The sequence below is a fragment of the Zalophus californianus genome, chromosome 8 (assembly GCF_009762305.2).
Source record: "Zalophus californianus isolate mZalCal1 chromosome 8, mZalCal1.pri.v2, whole genome shotgun sequence".
Taxonomy (NCBI): domain Eukaryota; kingdom Metazoa; phylum Chordata; class Mammalia; order Carnivora; family Otariidae; genus Zalophus; species Zalophus californianus.
Window position 1 is genome coordinate 85,404,570 of NC_045602.1, and position 18,849 is coordinate 85,423,418.

At 41.9% G+C, this 18,849-nt stretch overlaps 1 non-coding gene across 1 annotated transcript; it reads left to right on the forward strand.

Annotated features, from left to right (window-relative positions):
• The first annotated feature begins 2,654 nt into the window (after positions 1–2,654).
• Positions 2,655–2,757, forward strand: LOC113938783. Its single transcript, XR_003524989.1, has one exon. It is a non-coding gene; the product is annotated as a U6 spliceosomal RNA (small nuclear RNA).
• The last annotated feature ends 16,092 nt before the right edge of the window (positions 2,758–18,849 follow it).

Here is an 18,849-nt window from a genome sequence, read left to right on the forward strand (position 1 = left end):
GGAGTGTATCATTTATGTCAAGGCTTAAAAGCATGCAAAAGAATACTATACATTTATATGGACACACAGAACTATACTTATGGGGTAAATATGTGCACTTATAACTGCCAAGTTCCAGAAAGCTGGGAGTGGGAGCATGGGGAGGGGCTGGGGGGAGAGAGTGCTGCTGGGAGAGGCAGGGGAAGGGGGCTTCCACCATATTTGCACCATTTTGTGTCTTAAGCTCACTGATGAACATTCATTCTATTCATCTTTGAAGTTTTTGCATCTTGTAGGATTGAAGTATTTAGCAGTACTAAGGAAAACTATGATGTTGAGTAAAATTTAACCTCTGATGACTAAAATCCATCTCATTATTTTTTTACTAACACACACAGCAGTTCAACAGTTCATAGAACCTGCTCTTTACCTATATTTGTTTTCTTGTTTCCTTCCTCCTTTTTTCTAATTCTTTTCATGAGTCTTTCATACTTCTTCCCAGTCAATGATGTGTCTAAAAAATTAGATCTTATCTTTCTTTGTCTATCCATCTAGCTATTTTTCATCTCTCCACCCATCCATCATCTATCTACCTAGATGTATATTTATATCAAATGTTAAAAAACAAAATTCTACTGAGTACATTTTAAAGATCTTATTGGCTTTATTCAATGATTCATGAACCAGACAGCATTCCAACTAGCAGACAGAAAGGAGCTCTGAGGCGCTGTACAAAATGGAAGACTTTTATAGACAGAAGGGAGCAGGAAAAAGGAAGTTACATAGGATAAAGATGTGGGTTGGTTAAAGCAAGGTTACTTTCCTTTAGGGGAGAGCAGGGATCCACCAGGTAGATTACCTAGTTAGTGTTGGTCAGGTGATTCCTGACTGACTGGTTTAAGATTCCATTTCTGGGAGAGCAGAAACTGTAATTAGGGCTCCATTTGGTGACACGGGGCTTAACATAAGCAACTCTATTTGGTACCTGTTGTCCTGTTTTTAACATGAGAAACGTGATTTACTCTATTGACTTCGAGTTTGACTTAAATCCCTCTAGTTGACAGAACCAGTTCTAAAGTGCTTTACATTTTGGGGTACCTGGTGGGGCTCAGAGTGTTAGGCATCTGCCTTCAGCCCTGGTCATGATCCTAGGATCCTGGGATAGAGCCCCACATCAGCCTCCCTGCTCAGTGGGGAACCTGCTTCTCCCTCTCCCTCTCTAGCCCTCTGTTTGTGCTCTCTCTCTCAAATAAATAAATAAATAAATAAATAAATAAATAAATAAATAAATAAAATCTTTAAAATTCTTTGTACTTTGAATTTGGGAAAAGGTCTCCCCAAAAGGAGGGGAGGGGTAGCAGAATTCCAATAAACTTCTGGAAAAGCTCAACACTAGTTACACTGGGTTTCTCAGCTCTGTGAAGTCTCTGAGTTCTGTTCTGAGATGGAGAAGCTGCCAGACATCCGTGTGATCTTTTTTGGGTTGCCGGAGGTAAGTCGTTGGCTATTATCTTTTATGTTATTTGTCACTTTCTGATTTTCTTGAAAGAGCTCAACTTGAGTGCTTTTGTTTCAGCTTTAGTCAGTGCACCCCCCCACACACCTGCTGAGAAACTCTTCGTCTATCTTACATCTCTCACCTTGTTTGGAATGAGATAGAAGTCAGACCTTGCGGGGGGAAATGGGAGAAAATTAAATCTTGCACAATGTCTGGCTTTTTTCCAGAGTTCCCTGCAGGGTAGCAGCTAAATGTTTAATCTTGCTGTCTCTTTGAGGCATTTTAAAGCCAATTATCTGGGGGAATGGATTGTTACTCTGCTGCTATTTTGAGAAGAGTGAGCAAAATGTTTAGCTTTTTCTTGTATTTGTACAAATGACGTGAGCCCGGTGATGTGGTGACTTAGCGGCTTAGGATACTTTGCACAGGCTTAGGAGAGGAAATAAGCAGGTTAGAGTATTAACGTTGCCAGGTCCAAAGAAGGAAATATCAAATAGTAGCCTTGAATTCAGAATGTTCCAAAATGCTTTTGCCCAGAGCATATGAATATAGGTATCAGAATTCAATAGTCTTCCATACTGGGGAAAAAAAGGATCTGGGGATGGCCTGAGATTTCCCCAAGATCAATAGTGAGGTCTTGTCCTCTACTTCCAGCAACGCCTTTATCTTTTCATCTTGTGTCCTCCGACTGCCACCGACAGCCAGCATGGAGCCAGTTACTGAGCTGTAGATAAGAGGAAACTCATGCGTTTACCATGGCAGCAGTCTATTGTCTTCAAGAGGGCAGGCAGGGAGTCCAAACTTTCTTTGTGTTTCTCTTAGCACCAAGACAGTATTTGCTCAATAAGTACTGATTACGGGACCAAGACTCTAATTCACGACACTGTATCATGGTGCCACAATCATTAAAAAGGTTTGATTTTCACAAACCAATAGACGGACAAATTACTGGAATGGCATAGAGAGTGCTGAAGTAGCCCCAGATATTAAGGGGCTAAATTAATATATGATAATTTCAAAGCAGTTGGGAAGAGATAGATTATTTAATAAAAGGTTGGGACAACGAAAAAAAGTTATAACTCGACACCAAATCCATTCCAATGACTTAGAAATTTAAATGTAAAAAATGACTGCTAGCATGGGAGATTTTTTAGAATGAACATTAAGAGGTAGAAATGTGCTATGGCAGCACATATACTAAAATTGGAAAGATACAGAGAAGATGAGCATGGCCCCTGTGCAAGAATGAGCATTTCTACACAGCAGAAAGCCTAAAAAGGAAAATTAGAAACCACAGCTTGGAGAAAGAATTACTTGTAATGCACAAAAGAAGGACCTCATCGTCCAGTACGAAGCAATAATGGAACAGTAAGAAAAAGATCTTAGAAAATGTGCAAAGAACCCGAATGAACAATTTATTGGAAAAAAAATATAAGTAGTTCCACCACGTAAAAGGATGCTTGATATCATTGAAAATAAAAGAAATAGAAGTTAAAATCATGAACACAATTTTTCATCTATCAGATATATCAGATGGTCTTGCAAGATCAGTTAATTAGATAATACACATGGGCTGGAAAAAGGCAGTCCCATACATTGCTGGTGGGAGTATAAGCCTCGCTCTCTTTTGAAGGTAAGTAGACAGTATCTTTCAAGAGTATACATACTTTTAAATTTGATAATTCAACTCCTAGGGATTGATTCTACTGATAGGACATAGGTGCATAATGAAACAAAAATTTATTGTGCTATTGTTTGTAGTAACCTAACACTAGACAAAATTTAAATGTTTATTAAGTAGGGGCTGGTTAAATAGATCATAAAATAAGTTGATAATGGAATCATTAATATAACTATTATAAAGCAGGTAGATCTACGTAGACCAACATGAAATAATCCTCCAGATATACTATTTAGTTTTAAAAGATGCGCAGAATAGTGTACTCCTATTTGTGGCATTTCAAATAAGTGAGCCAACGATGGAATACTCTAAAAATGAAATTGAGCAGGTGTACCCATAAGCATTTTAAGAAAACATAAACAATAATATTTTTTGTATTTTTTATAAACTCAGATTGAGGAAGACCTTCCTAAGCAACTACAAAACCCAGTGGTCCTAAAGTGAAATAAACTGATAGATTTCACTACATGAAGATTTAAAAACTTCTGAATATCAAGAGATAGCATAAACAAAGCTTTCAGAAAGGGAATTAATAACAGAAAATATTGTAATATATAAAAGAGACACATGGATACACCTACATGTGTAAAAAGCACCTACAAATCACTAAGGAAGAAAAAAAGATAAAGGACCAAACAGAACAGGGTTTGCAAAGCCAAGTGCCTACAGGGATTAGACAGGTCATTGGAAAAGATCAGTGACCTGTTGCAAGGGGACATGGGGTCCAAGAAACATCTACTCCACTAGAGAAAGGAGCCTTTCTTCTGTTCCAGCCATTTATTGCCATTGGGGGCCCAATGTTGTAGAGCCTCCAAATATTCAGGAGAGGCTAGAAATATGGATTTAAAAAATGTTAAATATTCCAATTTCTAAATGTTGGCAACTAATTTGACAAGAACTACAAAATGCTGTGTAGAATGAGCAAAACACACATTTTCAAACTTTGTTATAGAAAAATGAGCAAAGGCTGAAAACAGGCCACTCACAGGAGCACAAATGGTCAAAAGAAATTTAAAAATATGGCTCACTTCCTTTAGTCAGAGAAAGGCAAAATGAAATCATGAGATTTGGTTCTTACCCATCATAGTGACTGAAATTAACAAGAATAGACAATATTGTGTGTGCATACAAGGCTTAATAAAATGGGAAATTGCATACCCAATTGGTAAGAGTTTAAGTGTCAATATCTTTTTCTGGAGGGCATTTTGAGACTATTACAATTAAAATTTTAAGGGCATTCCCTTTGATTTAGTAATTCAATTCCTAAGTATTTAGTAATTCAATTCCTAAGTATTCTACTAAAATATTTTCGCCTGTGCACAAATATGCATTTAGTATTCTTTGTTGTATCGCTTATAATTATGGGACATTGGAAAGTCTCATTCTCCATGGAAGGACGGTTATGTTAAATAAATTATGGTTGAATCCTCACTATATCATATCCTGCCGTCACTGAAAATGATGAGGTACCTCTCTATGGCATTGCAAGAGCTCCAAGCTATATTACATGAAAAGAGCAAGTTACGGAACAGTACATATTATACAGTCTCACTTACGTGAAAATTATTTCTATGTATACATACATTTGTGCATACGAATGGATAGAGAACAGCTTGGAAGGCTCTACTCGGACTATTGGCTGTGTCAACTCTGGGAAAGAAGTGTGATTGATGGTGGTGGTAACTACTGGAACATTTTTACTTTTTTCTTAGCTTTTTTTTCTTTTTTTTGATTTAGATCAGATTGGCAGACTTAATGCATAAATGACCACACAGTAAATAGTTTAGGTTTTGTGGGACATGATTTCAGTCACAACTACTCAACTCTGACGTTGTAGCAGGAAAGTAGCCACAGACGGTATGTAAATGAGTGGGGGTAGTTGTATTCCAATAAAACTTTATTTATCAGATCACAGGGTGGGTTGGATTTGGCTCCAGGGCTGTGGTTTGTCAGTTCTGTTTTAAGTGCTTTTCTGTTTTCTGGAGATGTTTATTTCTTTAGATGTTTGAATCTTTCAATAAAGAAAACGTATTAATACCTTTTGTACTTGTAAAAATTTCTACCCCCACTTGCATTTTTTCCTGGGGAGAAAGGAAAGGAAAGAGCATAAAGTTTTATTTATTTTTAAATTTGAACCAGTTTCTAAAAATAGCACCCATGGATTGATTAATTTATCTATCTCCTCTCTGGTTTAAAAGAGCACATTTATTTGCACTAAATTTTTACATATATTTGGGTCTGTTTTTGGACTCCCTATGTTCATGTGCCAAGGCCAAACTTCCAAAATTACAAAAGCTTTCAAATCTACTTTTATGTGTTAAGGCTAGTTCCCACTTCACTTTTCTTCTCTTCCAAAATTTTCTTGACAGTTTCATAGGTTTGTGTTCCAGAATAAAATGTTTATAATGTTTTACCTCAAAAAATCCCGTTTTGGATTTTGATTGGCTGCAATTTAAGGACAGCTGATATCTTTGCATTATTAATTATTTCTACTGAAGAACTAGGTACATATTTCCATTTTTTTCAAGCTCTCAATGTCCTTCAACTGAATTTTACAATGTTCTGCACAGATTGTACATCCGACATGTTTCTTGTTAAGTTTGTTCACGGGCTATGGCAGACACTATAAATTGTATCATTTAACACCAGCTCCAATTCCCTTCTAGCATGCTTCCTGTAAAGACTCAAAGGCTAAAAACCACATTTTCTAGACTCTGTGGTAGCTGGCGTTTTGCATGTGATGCGAGTTCTATGGAGCTGACACACCAGGGTAAAATTTTGGAAGACAGCACTGAGAACCAAGAGGGGACCCATTTGGAAGTACAGATCTCATGGCAAAGGTGTTCAGCAGCATTGGGGTCTTCTCTAGAAACTTCCTGTGATGTGACTGGGTATTGCTGCAGGTAGAGTTGCTCCTCATTTTGTGGCATCCAAGTTTGGCTCCCTGAACTGTGTCTCCCAAATACCATAAACTTCCTAATTTCTTGTAGTAAACTTGTTTTTGTTTAAAGTAGATAGAGGGGATTCTGTTGTCTGCAATCCTGCCTGATATCCATGCATGTTTCATTTTATTATAAAAGGGAACTTGTATTCCCCCATATCTTCTGATCGTTATTATTTTTTTAATTTTATTTATTTTTATTTATTTGACACAGAGAGAGAGAGAGTGAGAGAGAGAGAGAGAGAGAGAGAACAAGCAGGGAGAGTGGCAGGCAGGCAGAGAGAAAGGGAGAAGCAGGCTCTCCGCTGAACAAGGAGCCCAACATGGCGCTTGACTCAGGACCCCGAGATCATGACCGGAGCCGAAGGCAGCCGCTCAACCGACTGAGCCACCCAAGCACCCCTCTGATTGTTGATTATATATGAGAAAGCTATTAGTTTTTTTCTATATTAAATTTGTAACTAGCTACCTAACCTAATTCAGATTGTTTCTAATAATTTGTAATGAAATTTCTGGTTTTCCAGTCATATATAATCATATGCTCAAATAATACTACTTTTGCCTCTTTTGTTCCCATATTTATCCTTGACATCTTGCCTTCCAAACTGCATTGACTCACAATAATATTACATGACATTACACTGACTCCAGATCAATGTTAAATAATAATGGATAAATTGGACATCTGCATCTTGTATTAATACTTGTAACGTTTATCAGGAAGAACAACGCTAGATTTTGCTTTGTCATATATTAATCATGTGGAGCATTCACATATAATTTTCACATTCTTAAATCATAAAAAGATGTTGAAATTGGTCAAATGAAAGCATCTCAGGAGATAATCATATCTTCTTTGACATCTGATACGCTGAATTAAATTTAAGACTTCTAAATCGCCCGTGCCAAACAGCACAGTGGAAAGGTTATCAGAGACTCATGACAGTCCCTCCCTGTGGAGTTCTTTACATGAAGTACCATTCTGACTCATTTAATGCTTCTTGCCTTGAATTCCGCTTTGTCTGATATTGCTATCACAACCCCCGTGTGTTCCCCAGCCAGACTGGCAGAAAATCTACCATCTCACCCTTAACAATCCTCACACGCTTGCCCTGCCTGAGCTGTGAAGTCTGAAGGACCAAATCCTTTCCCAAAGGAGTCAGCCCAACTTCCTCTGGTAGCTGAACAGGGTGCCATAGCGCGTGCTGCTCCGGATCTGGTCCATTGCTGCTGGGAGGTCTCAGGGGCCTGCTCCTGTCCAGGGCCACCAGGGTCCCCAAAAGAGCTTCTCTGTGAGCATTTCTATTCCCTCTCGCCTACGCTTGGCCCAACGTGGCCTTCATTGGCTCCCCAAACACAGCCCTAAGCCCCAGTTCTTTCAATAGAGTTCATCTCTCTGAGTTGCTCTGGAGAAGCTGACCCATTTGTCCCACAGACATGATGCTTTTTCTAGGTCTCTCTCATCCAAAGGTTTTCCTTTTCAACTCTTCCAAACATGAAAGTTTCCTTTCAGTCCTTTCCTTGGACAATACAGGTTGACTTTGTATTCAAGCCTTCAAAAACACAATGGCATGTTTATATTTTATCTTAGACTTTATAAGTCCCCAAAGCTGGCTACTCTCTTCCATTCTCCCCCATTTCCTCCTCATCGTCAGAGTGGAGGGGGCTAAAGAGAAAGACTCAGCCACATGTAAAGGGGGAGAAGAGAAGAAACCGATCACAACCGGTGGGGGTGGGGGCAGAAGAGGAGCCGGTCACATGGGTGGGGGAGGGGAGAAGAGAAGAAACCAATAACATGTGGTGTAGCGTGGGGCGAGAGGAGCCTATCACATGTATGTGGGGGGATGGTAGATGAGAAGGAACCATTCAACTTTGGGGAATGAATTAGATTTCTCACAAACCACAGTGTGGTAGTTAGGGCAGCTCTTACGCTAAAACAGCAGAAAATAAAATTATAAGTTAAATTCTCCAAAGGTCACCCTTAAGTAAGGTAACTTTTACTATAGGGTTTGTGTGTTGTGTTTCATTTGCGTGCATGTGAGTTAAAGGTTTGTAATGTGCTTTTAGTTCTTTATCTTTGTGATTTTAATTATATTAAGATCTTTGTTTCTGGACTCATCAGATTTCGACAGTATCTTTATGATTCTTCCTGATGAAAAATGTGGAAACTTTTTCCTTATACTTCCTCACACATTCTGTTCCGCCTCTCCAAGTTTGTTGTGGTAAGGTAAAAATGTACTACTCAAATATACAGAAAATATAACTTCATTTTAAATAACTGAGCTGATTTTATTCTGGAGTGTCTATTCCTATTCAGTGGTAAGAGGAAATGTCAAATGAAGCAGCAGCAAACAATACTAATAAAATAAAACTTCCAGTATTCCAGCCCTGTTTTTTCCCAAAGAATCTTAACCATGTCCATTCTAGGAGCCTTAGGCTAATCCAATTAAAACTGTCTCTGTGGGGCGTGGTTACCGGATTTTGCATATCAAACACAAGACATTTGAATGGGACATATTTATACTTAAAAAAATATATCATTGTTTTTCTGAAATGTAAATTTAACTCAGCATCCTGCATTTCATCTGGCAATCCCATTTGGGTTGGGAAAGGAAAGGGCGGGGGGAGAGGAGCAGAAAGGAAACAGAAAGGAAATGTTGAATTTATCAGGAGACTTTCCCTCTTCTCTTTGGGTGGTGTCTAGGCCTCGGAAAGCCAGAGTTACAGCATCAAGGGGGTGGAGGCTGTCTGGTCTCCACATTTATTTTCTGCTGGCTCTGGTGACCTCTGGTTGAGGTGAGGTTTATTTTGTAGACTTTGGGTGTGGGTTTCTGTCTACTTTGGTCCACTGATGAACTTCTGTGGCTGCCAGGACTTGTGATCCATTTTCTTGGCCCAGGCTGTGCCAGGATCGCTCCAAAAATCTCACCATTGCTCCCTGATGACTGGCCCTTCCTTACAGGTGGTGAGAGGGGTCCAGTTGCATTTTCCATCCTGCCCCAGCGAGGGGATGGGGTGGGGTACATTGCCAGGGCCTGCCTCTGCAGCTAGGGGTGAGGGAGGCAATGTGAGAGACAATCCTACAAAAGCACACAGCTGTGGGAAAGGTCAAAGGGGGAAGTAGGTTTTGCCCAAATGGATAACAGGATTTGCCCTTTGTCTTTTACCCCGCCAGTATAGCTCCTTCTGTGTGCTAAATGACTGAAGAGAAGAAAGATGGCATGGCTGAACGGGCCCTTTTTCAGCCTTGCTTACTCTGCCTGTCTCTCATGTAGAACTCAAGTCTGAGGGGAATGTTCTCTTTGCTTCTACAGCCAGCCCTCGCCCTCTGACCCCACCCAGAAGGACAAATTGGTTAGGTTTTCAGAACAACGTCTTTCACTTTTAGAGCATCTAGTCTCTATTATGAGGTTTATATAGGTATACATTTGCTTAAGTATTAGAATGAAAAACCTTATTCCGTTGTCTTTAACCAGAGTTGCCATAAGTTTAATGACTATGTATTAGTCCAGGAAGTTAATCCAGTTAATCTAGTAATTGTTTCTTATTGTTAGATACTTGAACATATTTTTTACTTCAAAATAAAGGTTGTGAACAAAGATATTCCTGGAGTTTTGTGTTTTACCCTGTTTCCTCATTTTGCATTATCAGCATTGGAATTATTGTGTCAAATAAGAACTGCAAGAACATCCATGGTACATACAACTAAATTGCGTTCTAGAAGGATTGTTATTTGCTGGGAAAAAAATGGGATGTGATTAATGTTTACTGTGATGATGTTTTCCAAAGACCAAGAATGGCTCAAGCCCTGCTCTAGCCAGGAATACTCCAGCCTACGGGGATGCTGTTGGGGGCATATGAATGAAGGAGAACACAACCATTGGCTGAGACATTGGCTTCAACTTCTGTGTGGCACTCACATGAACCAGGTGGAAACTTAATGGAAGTCCTTGGCCCCATGCCCAGATCTAGACCTTAGACCTCACCACCATGATAGTGGGGTTGGGTGGGGGTGGGGGGGCATTGTACCTGCTTACAGAAAAGCAGGAAGCAAGGCTCCTGAGAACTGTTCCAACCCTGAGGTTAGTGTACATGTAGACTGTCTACCTGGAGCCTTTTCACCCCCTTTTCGCAGGTGGGGGCTAGAGTCCCAGACCTGCCAGTCAGGGAAGCCTGTCCGAAGCTTCAGTAATGGGATCTGGTTGTGATCACTGGAAGCCCAACCCCAAATCAGGAAGTGCTTCTCACCCTTGAGGAGTATCAGAAAATCCTGCTCTGACCTCCTGGGCCGGGTTCTCAGATATTTCCTGCTGCTTCCCTGTGATGTCCCCATTCATCCTCTTTTGGTCTTTGTGACAGCCTTACTTATATTGATCAGTAAAGCTTCAGACGGCAGCCATTATGGGACATTAATCCAGGGCCTCCTGATACATTCATTAGGCAAGAAATGACACCCCTTTTTCATTCAAAACTATGCTTAACTATGTGACTTAAACAATTTTACCAAAAAAAATATGGTCTAAAGAGCAAGCTAGCAATATAAAAACAATTCATGAAATACGGGTTCTGAAAACAGAATCCCACAAGGAAATAAAATGCTTCCTTTGCTCTCAGATTCCGTAAAGTCCCCCATCTTTCGTCATGAGCTTTAATTCTGCTTGGTCCCAGCCAGGCTGGGCCAGGAGTGGGGTGTGGAGATGCTTTGGGTTCTTTCCTCAGTCGTTGTGGTCCGGATTGGCTTGTTCTGGGTCTGTCACGCCCCTCAGCACTGTGACATTCTTATCTCCTCCCCCCTTTCCTGGGGGGACTCAAATAGAATCAGCCTCATCGTCACACGTACTTTATTTCCCAACCAGAAGTAAGATTCCTAAGACATCACACACTTTACAGTCAAGTACTAACTGTCAGCAGGTTGTGCTAATGTGGAAAGGAAAGAAGAAAGGGAAAAACTTTTATTTTATTTTATTTTATTTGAAAGGGAAAGGCTTTTAAAATTCAATTCTCCAAAAGCTTTGTCAACCTGACTGGCAACATTTTGGCTGGTGGAATAGTCCAGAACATTCATTCAGATCCATTCAGCACAGGAGCTAGGATACTTCTTTCAGTTAGTTAAGATTAGTCAGAAAGGACCCCAGAGAAGCACATCTGGATGAAGCCAACTGAGGCCCTTTCTTTTTCTTTTTTTAATTTTATTATGTTATGTTAATCACCATACATTACATCATTAGTTCTTGATGTAGTGTTCCATGATTCATTGTTTGCATATAACACCCAGTGCCACATGCAGAACGTGCCCTCTTTAATACCCATCACCAGGCTAACCCATCCCCCACCCCCTCTCCCTCTAGAACCCTCAGTTTGTTTCTCAGAGTCCATAGTCTCTCATGGTTCATCTCCCCCTCCGATCTCCACCCCCCTCATTTTTCCCTTCCTACTATCTTCTTCTTCTTTTTTTAACATATAATATATTATTTGTTTCAGAGGTACAGGTCTGTGATTCAACAGTCTTGCACAATTCACAGCGCTCACCATAGCACACACCCTCCCCAGCGTCTATCACCCAGCCACCCCATCCCTCCCACCCCCCCACCACTCCAGCAACCCTCAGTTTGTTTCCTGAGATTAAGAATTCCTCATATCAGTGAGATCATATGATACATGTCTTTCTCTGATTGACTTATTTCACTCAGCATAACACCCTCCAGTTCCATCCACGTCGCTGCAAATGGCGAGATCTCATTCCTTTTGATGGCTGCATAATATTCCATTGTGTGTGTGTGTGTGTGTGTGTGTGTGTGTGTGTGTGTGTGTGTGTGTGTGTGTGTATACACCACATCTTCTTTATCCATTCATCTGTCGATGGACACTTGGCTCTTTCCATAGTTTGGCTATTGTGGGCATTGCTGCTATAAACATTGAGGTGCATGTACCCCTTTGGATCCCTACATTTGTATCTTTGGGGTAAATACCCAGTAGTGCAATTGCTGGATCATATGGTAGCTCTATTTTCAACTTTTTGAGGAAACTCCATACTGTTTTCCAGAGAGGCTGCACCAGCTTGCATTCCCACCAACAGTGTAGGAGGGTTCCACTTTCTCTGCATCCCCGCCAACATCAGTCATTTCCTGACTTGTTAATTTTAGCCATTCTGACTGGTGTGAGGTGGTATCTCATTGAGGTTTTGATTTGGATTTCCCTGATGACCTGAGGCCCTTTCTTAACGTCAGGAAGGACCCAGGCCATGCAGGTAGACGTTTCTGATGGGTTCGCTGTGAAGAAAGTGGTCCCAAGGTCTCTTGGCGCTTTTTCCAGTCCCTATTAGCCCTCCTAACTCCCTCTGCCTGCGCCCCAACCAGCCAAACAGCCAAGGAGGGTTTGGGGAAGAATCAAGTGCAAATGCTTCCAACCTCTGGTTACCTGTTCCCCTTGTTCACCTTGGGGCACAGACTTTGCCTTCCTGGGGACCCCAAGCCAGGACTGTATGTATAAGGGAAGCTTCTGGTGTTCATGTTATTTTAGTATATCTTCTAAGAGGCCAGAGCATAACCCACTGGGAAAGCTGTTGGAGAAGAAACAGTTTCTAAACTCCTAGAGATATTGATATTAATGGTGAAACCTAGCAGTTGTTGGACATATAGCACCTGCCAGGCACCGTTCTCAGTTGTATCTAAGAAATCATCGTATCTTTCTGTCATCTGCAGTGTAGAAGGCAGGGCACCCCCTTCCTGTTGAGGCCTGGTCTACCTAGAGTGGAAGGTGTCGTGCATGCACCACAGGGTAGCAACACAGGCAGGGTGTGCAGAAAGGACCCATAGGGGCTGCTTGTATCTCTGCCCGTAGCAGATATGAGGCAGCAGCCTAGCATGCCTGATGCGGAGACTGCATTAATGACAATTTCCTGGCCCCCCTTCCTGGGTGTGTACCAGGGATGTGACACAGGCTGGTGGGCTGGGCAACTTCACTGTGGGCTCTCTGAGTTGTCACTGGGAACACCCAGTGATCCTGGACACATATTTGGAGCGGTCTGAGCACTTGCTGTTGTGACCTTAATTTATCTGACAAACACGTATTGAGCACCCACTGAGTGCCAGGCACAGCAATGAACAAACTTATTTGAGCACTTCATTGCCTTCTGGTACCGTAAGATGTTTCAAGTTCACCTTGAATTTTTTTTTACCACGGTCCTGGAATCAACCCCTCCTTCAAGGAGCTCTGATTCATTTTACTGGAGAATGATGTTTAGAAGCCAAAGTCCTTGTACTTAGTGTTCTCATTGCCACTGGAGTGTCATTGCCTGTGAGCTGTCCTAGCTTGTCACAAGATCTCAGGAGCCAACCTGAAGGAGCTCTCAAAAACCAAAGCTGGAACAATTTATGCAACAAAATAAATAATGCTAGTTTTAGACTATAACCCATAGAAAAAAGTGACGGTCCATAAGCCCCTACTGCTATAAATAACTAATTGAAGGAATAAATAGAGGAGAAGGGACATTTCTTACTTATAAAATTTCTATTAATAAATGTAGATAGACAGAAATTGAAAATCACTATTAGGCAAACTTCTCAGTACTAACTGTTGCAGACAGACCCACCAACGGATCCTAAAAGTTTGAGGAGATGCAGGACATTTGCACACTCTCAAAGTATTTTCCCCCAAATATATGCCAATGACAAAGTGAAAAGTAGTAGCTTTGCAATGAAGAAACACCTTCTTAACCAAGTGATCGAGGTTAACATCACCAGTAACAACCCTGTGATAGGATACACTGAGAGCAAGCACACCTGGCGTATTCTGGCCCCAAATCCATTACTTCCTCCCAATCATGAGAAAACCTCAGACAAGTGATCCAAACATTTTACAAAATAACCCATTCATACTCTTCAAAACGTTAAGGTCATTAGTGACGCAGCAAGATTGAAACTGTCACGTCTTGGAGGACAAGAGGAAGAAATAAGCACTAAATGCAATGCTGGCTCCAAGTAAAAAGACATAACTGGAAAAAGCAGTGAGACTCTCGATAAGATCTGTAGTTAATAGTATTCCCGGTTTTGGTCATCCTGCTCTGGTCACATAAAATATTAACATTAGTGGAAACTGGGAGAAGGGTGTACTATTTTTGCAACCATTCTATAAATCTAAAGTTAATGCAAATAGAAAGTTAATAAAAAAGAAGGAAGAATTAAAAAAAAAAACTCATCTGGGGGCGCCTGGGTGGCTCAGTTGTTGAAGCGACTGCCTTCGGCTCAGGTCATGATCCCGGAGTCCCGGGATCGAGTCCCGCATGGGGCTCCCTGCTCAGCGGGGAGTCTGCTTCTCCTTCTCACCCTCCTCCCTCTCATGCTCTCTCTCAAATAAATAAATAAAATCTTAAAAAAAAAAAACTCATCTGTAAAATAGGGATAGTAGTAGAATCCAACTCACCGGGTTGTTAGGAGAGTTAACCCGAGTGCAGGGCTCAGACCTGGTGGTGCTGAGAGAAGGTGCTTCCAGCAGCGGCCCCCACAGAGAGGGGGGGGATAGGGTCAGCAGACAGCAGAGAGCCACGTGCTCCCTGCTGGCCTGCCTCAGGGGGTACCCAGGGCCCGGGGACATTGAGGCTGTGGGCACCAGGAAAGTAAGGACCAGGCCAGCTGAGTGAAAATGCCACCCAGCAGAAGCTCGCAGCAAAAGGCCATGCCCCTCCTGAGAAATACTCCCTCCTTCAAAGAACTTCAGTTCTGTTCATGTGTTTTATATTTGGTGAGAATAATTTATGGAGACATGCTTTTCTCCTGAATGATTTCTGTTGCTTTTTTCCATTTCTTAAACTTCTTGCCCAAACATGGTGGCCAGGTGCACGATCCTGTGGGCCAGGTGAGCTGCAGGAGAGACGTCTAGAAGGGGTTTCGCATTACCTGGGCTGTTGGATGACACGGGCTCTGAGGTTCTTTCCAACTGTAATTCCTTAGGTGGTGGAAGCCTGAGAACCCAGCACAGGGTAAAGATATCTGGAAGAAAGTCTGAGTCAAAAAATCTGTGACGATTCTTCTTCTGCTCACCCTGCATGATCATGATGGTCCCTGAGCTATGGGGGCCTCAGGATGAAGGATGTGGGGCAGAACTGTTGCCCAGCCTCAGGTGCCCTAGAGTTTCCTAAAAGCTTCCGGATGAGCTTTTCTGTCTCTGGAACATGATTCCCTTTGAAAATGCTTTTTAATTCTTTTACAACATTCCTTTCTCCTCCCCAGAGCTCTATGGGATTAAAATGCAAGCCAATTAAATGCCATTTAAGACCGTGGAGACAACAAAGCTTTGAGGGTGCATGTTGTCTGTGAATCACCACTCTGAGGCCTCCTTGACCTTGTAGGGAGACACATGCTGTTTTGATGTGGGTTCACATTGCTGTGTGATCCACATTCTCCCTCTACTTTGAAGGGCCCCGTGAAATTGGTTTATTGTTCTCCCCTGAGCCCTGTACTATGTCTGAAGAGAGATCTAAGTAGACATGTTGGCTTTTGAAATGCACATGCTGGGTGTTTTCATAATGTGACTGGGTAGGATTGTCACGCTACCAAGTTAGAGCATTTTTTTTTTTTTAGAGCCCAACTCTGTGAAGAGTGCGCAGATTCCTACCGTCCGGAACGGGGTCAAGTCCTGCTTCCGTGAAGTGCAGAACTTCTATCAACAAGCTTGGTTTATTGGTGCCAGGTATTGATGGTTTAAGGCCAAAACATTTATCGAGGTGTTCAAGATCTTCCTGAGTAATTTCCTATCTGTTTCTCAACTTTGATCCCCCCCAGTGACGTCCAAAGAACGAAATGACCCTCACCCATTGTTCTCTGGATATGTCTTGGCATTCTCTAATCCATCCCTCCATTCACTCATTCCTTTATCCAACAGACATTTATCCAGTACCTACTGTCGTCATGAACAAGACTGTCAGAGTGCCAGATTTCAATGCACTTATATTTCTAACACTTTTTTAAACTCGGTGTCCAAACTATCTCTGATCCTGAGTGTTCTCCTTGCTTCTGAGATCAATTCAAATTTCATCTCTTTGTGAGGTTCTTCTGGTTCCTTCACTGTAAATGTATGGCTATGCATTTCAACCAACTCTCAACCTCAATCATGCATTTGTCTGGTAATTCACACCTACACTTCTGTCTTCTCAAACCTCTGCCTATCAGCTAACAATCTCATCTTGTACATTACAGAGAAAACAGAAGCAAGGAGAGGATAAGCTACTTTTCCACTAACAAATCTGTCAAAGTACCTACATTTGGATAATGCTGCCTACTTCCATAAAAGGCTGGCAATCCCATCCCCACTCATCAGCTTAAGGGGTCCCCTGTGGTAGTTACTCCTCTTCTCTCCCCAAAAATGCAGGTTGCCTATCTGCTAAATTATTGCTCTGAGCACTCCACCATGCTGCATGCAATAACTTCCAGCAGAAAATAAAACAACCCTCCCTGCCTCCACCATGTCCTCCTGAACTACAGTCCCATTTCTTTGCTTGCCTGTGGAGTAATAATGGCCGGCAATGTAAATCTCTACTTATGTGTCCTCGCCTTTCCTGTGTTCTTTTAACACGCTGTGGTCAGGCTGCAAACTCCGCCTCCCCTGCCCCCCACCCCGACACCCTTCTTGTCAAATCTACAGTTGGCTCCCAGTCTTCATCTCCCTTGACCCCCCAGCAGTGTTTGATACAGTTTATTAATCACTCCTCCTTGTCGTTCTTCTCCCTTAACTTCTTGGACACCATGTTCACCTGGTTTTCCTCCTCTCCGCTTGGCTGCCTTTTCTAAGGGTCTGGGCGGGCTCCTCTGCTCCACCATGATTCTTCTGTGTTGCAGTGCCCTGACCCAGTTCTCTGCACTGTCCTGGTCTTGTCCAGTCCTGCGTCTCAGAACACCATTTATATTCTACTGACATTTAAGTTTATAACTCTGGTCCCAAGTTTGCCTTCTGCCACTCCCACCACGCCAGACGTAGAATCATATATTTAATACCTCCCTCAACATATTCACTTGAATGTTTAATAGACATTTCAAACTTAGTGTATCCAAAACAGAGCTGATGATGGACGTATCCCTCACATACGTTTCTCAGTTTTCCCTTTCACAGTAAATGGTATTATCATCCACCAGAGTTTTCAACCCTCAAACCCAAGACTTATCCTCAATTCTGCTCTTCTTTTTTTTTTAATGTTTCTTTTTTAAAGATTTTATTTATTTATTTGAGAGAGTGAGTGAGTGAGTGAGTGAGAGAGCATGAGCAGGGGGAGGAGCAGAGGGAGAGGGAGAAGCAGACTCCCCACTGAGCAGGGGCTTGATCCCTGGACTCCAGGATCATGACCTGAGCTGAAGGCAGACGCTTAACCAACTGAGCCACCCAGGCACCCCATTCTGCTCTTTTTCCAATTGTCTCCACGTAATCAATGGCTGCAAATCCTGTCTGCCTTGCTTTCCAAAGAGAGTTAGCGTATTTGACCGCTCTACTCTGAGCCCCCGCCTTTGCTTACCAGGATTTCTACAATCTTTCTCCCTCTTCTCCCAGCTTCCAGTGACCCTCCATGAGTCAGTTCCCCAGAGTGGTGTCTGAACAATCTAGATCAGGGTATGTGATGAAACCCCTCAAAACCAGCAGTGGCTTCTCAGTCTATCCAGGATTTAATCAGGTTCTCATCTTCTCTTCTTTGCAGTTCCTCAAACGAACCAGGCTTTCTTCATGCTTCTTTGCACACATGCTTCTTTGCAGTTCCTCAGATGAACCGCAAATGATCTGGTCTCAGGGCGTTTACATGTCTAGTTCCCTCTGTGTAGAGCTTTCTTCCTACAGATAGGCACTCATTCTCTTTATTGAAGTCCTGTCTCCTGAGTCACCTTCTTTGGGGCTTCCCTAACTACCCTGTCCAAAATAGTACCCTCTCCAAACAAACCCCCAACACAATCTGTCCCCTTACCTTGTTTTAGCTTTCTTTAAAAACTAGATAGATGCCTATCTAATGATAGATGCCTATCATTAGATGATGTATTTGTTTGCTTATTGCCTGTCTCCTTCCCTGGAAAGTACATTCCATGAAGTCAGGGATTTTTGTCTTATTTATCCCTGTATTCCTTGTACCTAGAGTGGGGGCCCAACACATAGTAGGTCTTCAATACATTTGTTGAAGAACCCGGCCCTATCCAGGATGTGGATGTTCCAGGCTTAAGTGATCTCTCTTTTTCCTAAAGAGATGCTGTATTTTTAATCTGTACTCATCTGACAGGAAATGCTGCCTTGTATTATTGCATACCCTTCTGTCTGTGCAGAAAGCTCAGGGACGGGACTATGCCTCCTGCTCTTTGCATGCTCTTACCTAGCACAATGTCCTGTACCCAGGAAGCATTACATGTGTACCTGTTGATGTGGTAGCAACTTAGGTTTTCTTTTTGATGTCAGCATTTTAAAAAGAAGTTTCAGTAAACTTAAACCAAAATCGGGTCTCAAGGAACACAAATCATGCCCCAATGGGTAAATTGGAGACTATTCTCAATACCCTAGTTTTCTCTCTCTCTCAAGAGATAAAGTAGAGAGAATTATGATATCAAATTCCAGCATGCAGGGCCTCTCCTCCACCTTCGACATGCAGACTAGTCATTCTCAAAGTGGGATCCACAGACCCCTTTCGGTGGATCTAAGCGATGAAAGCAATTTTCATAATAATACTAAGTTGTATTTGCCTTTGCACTGTGTTGACGTTTATATTTATGTTGCAAAAGCAATGGTGGT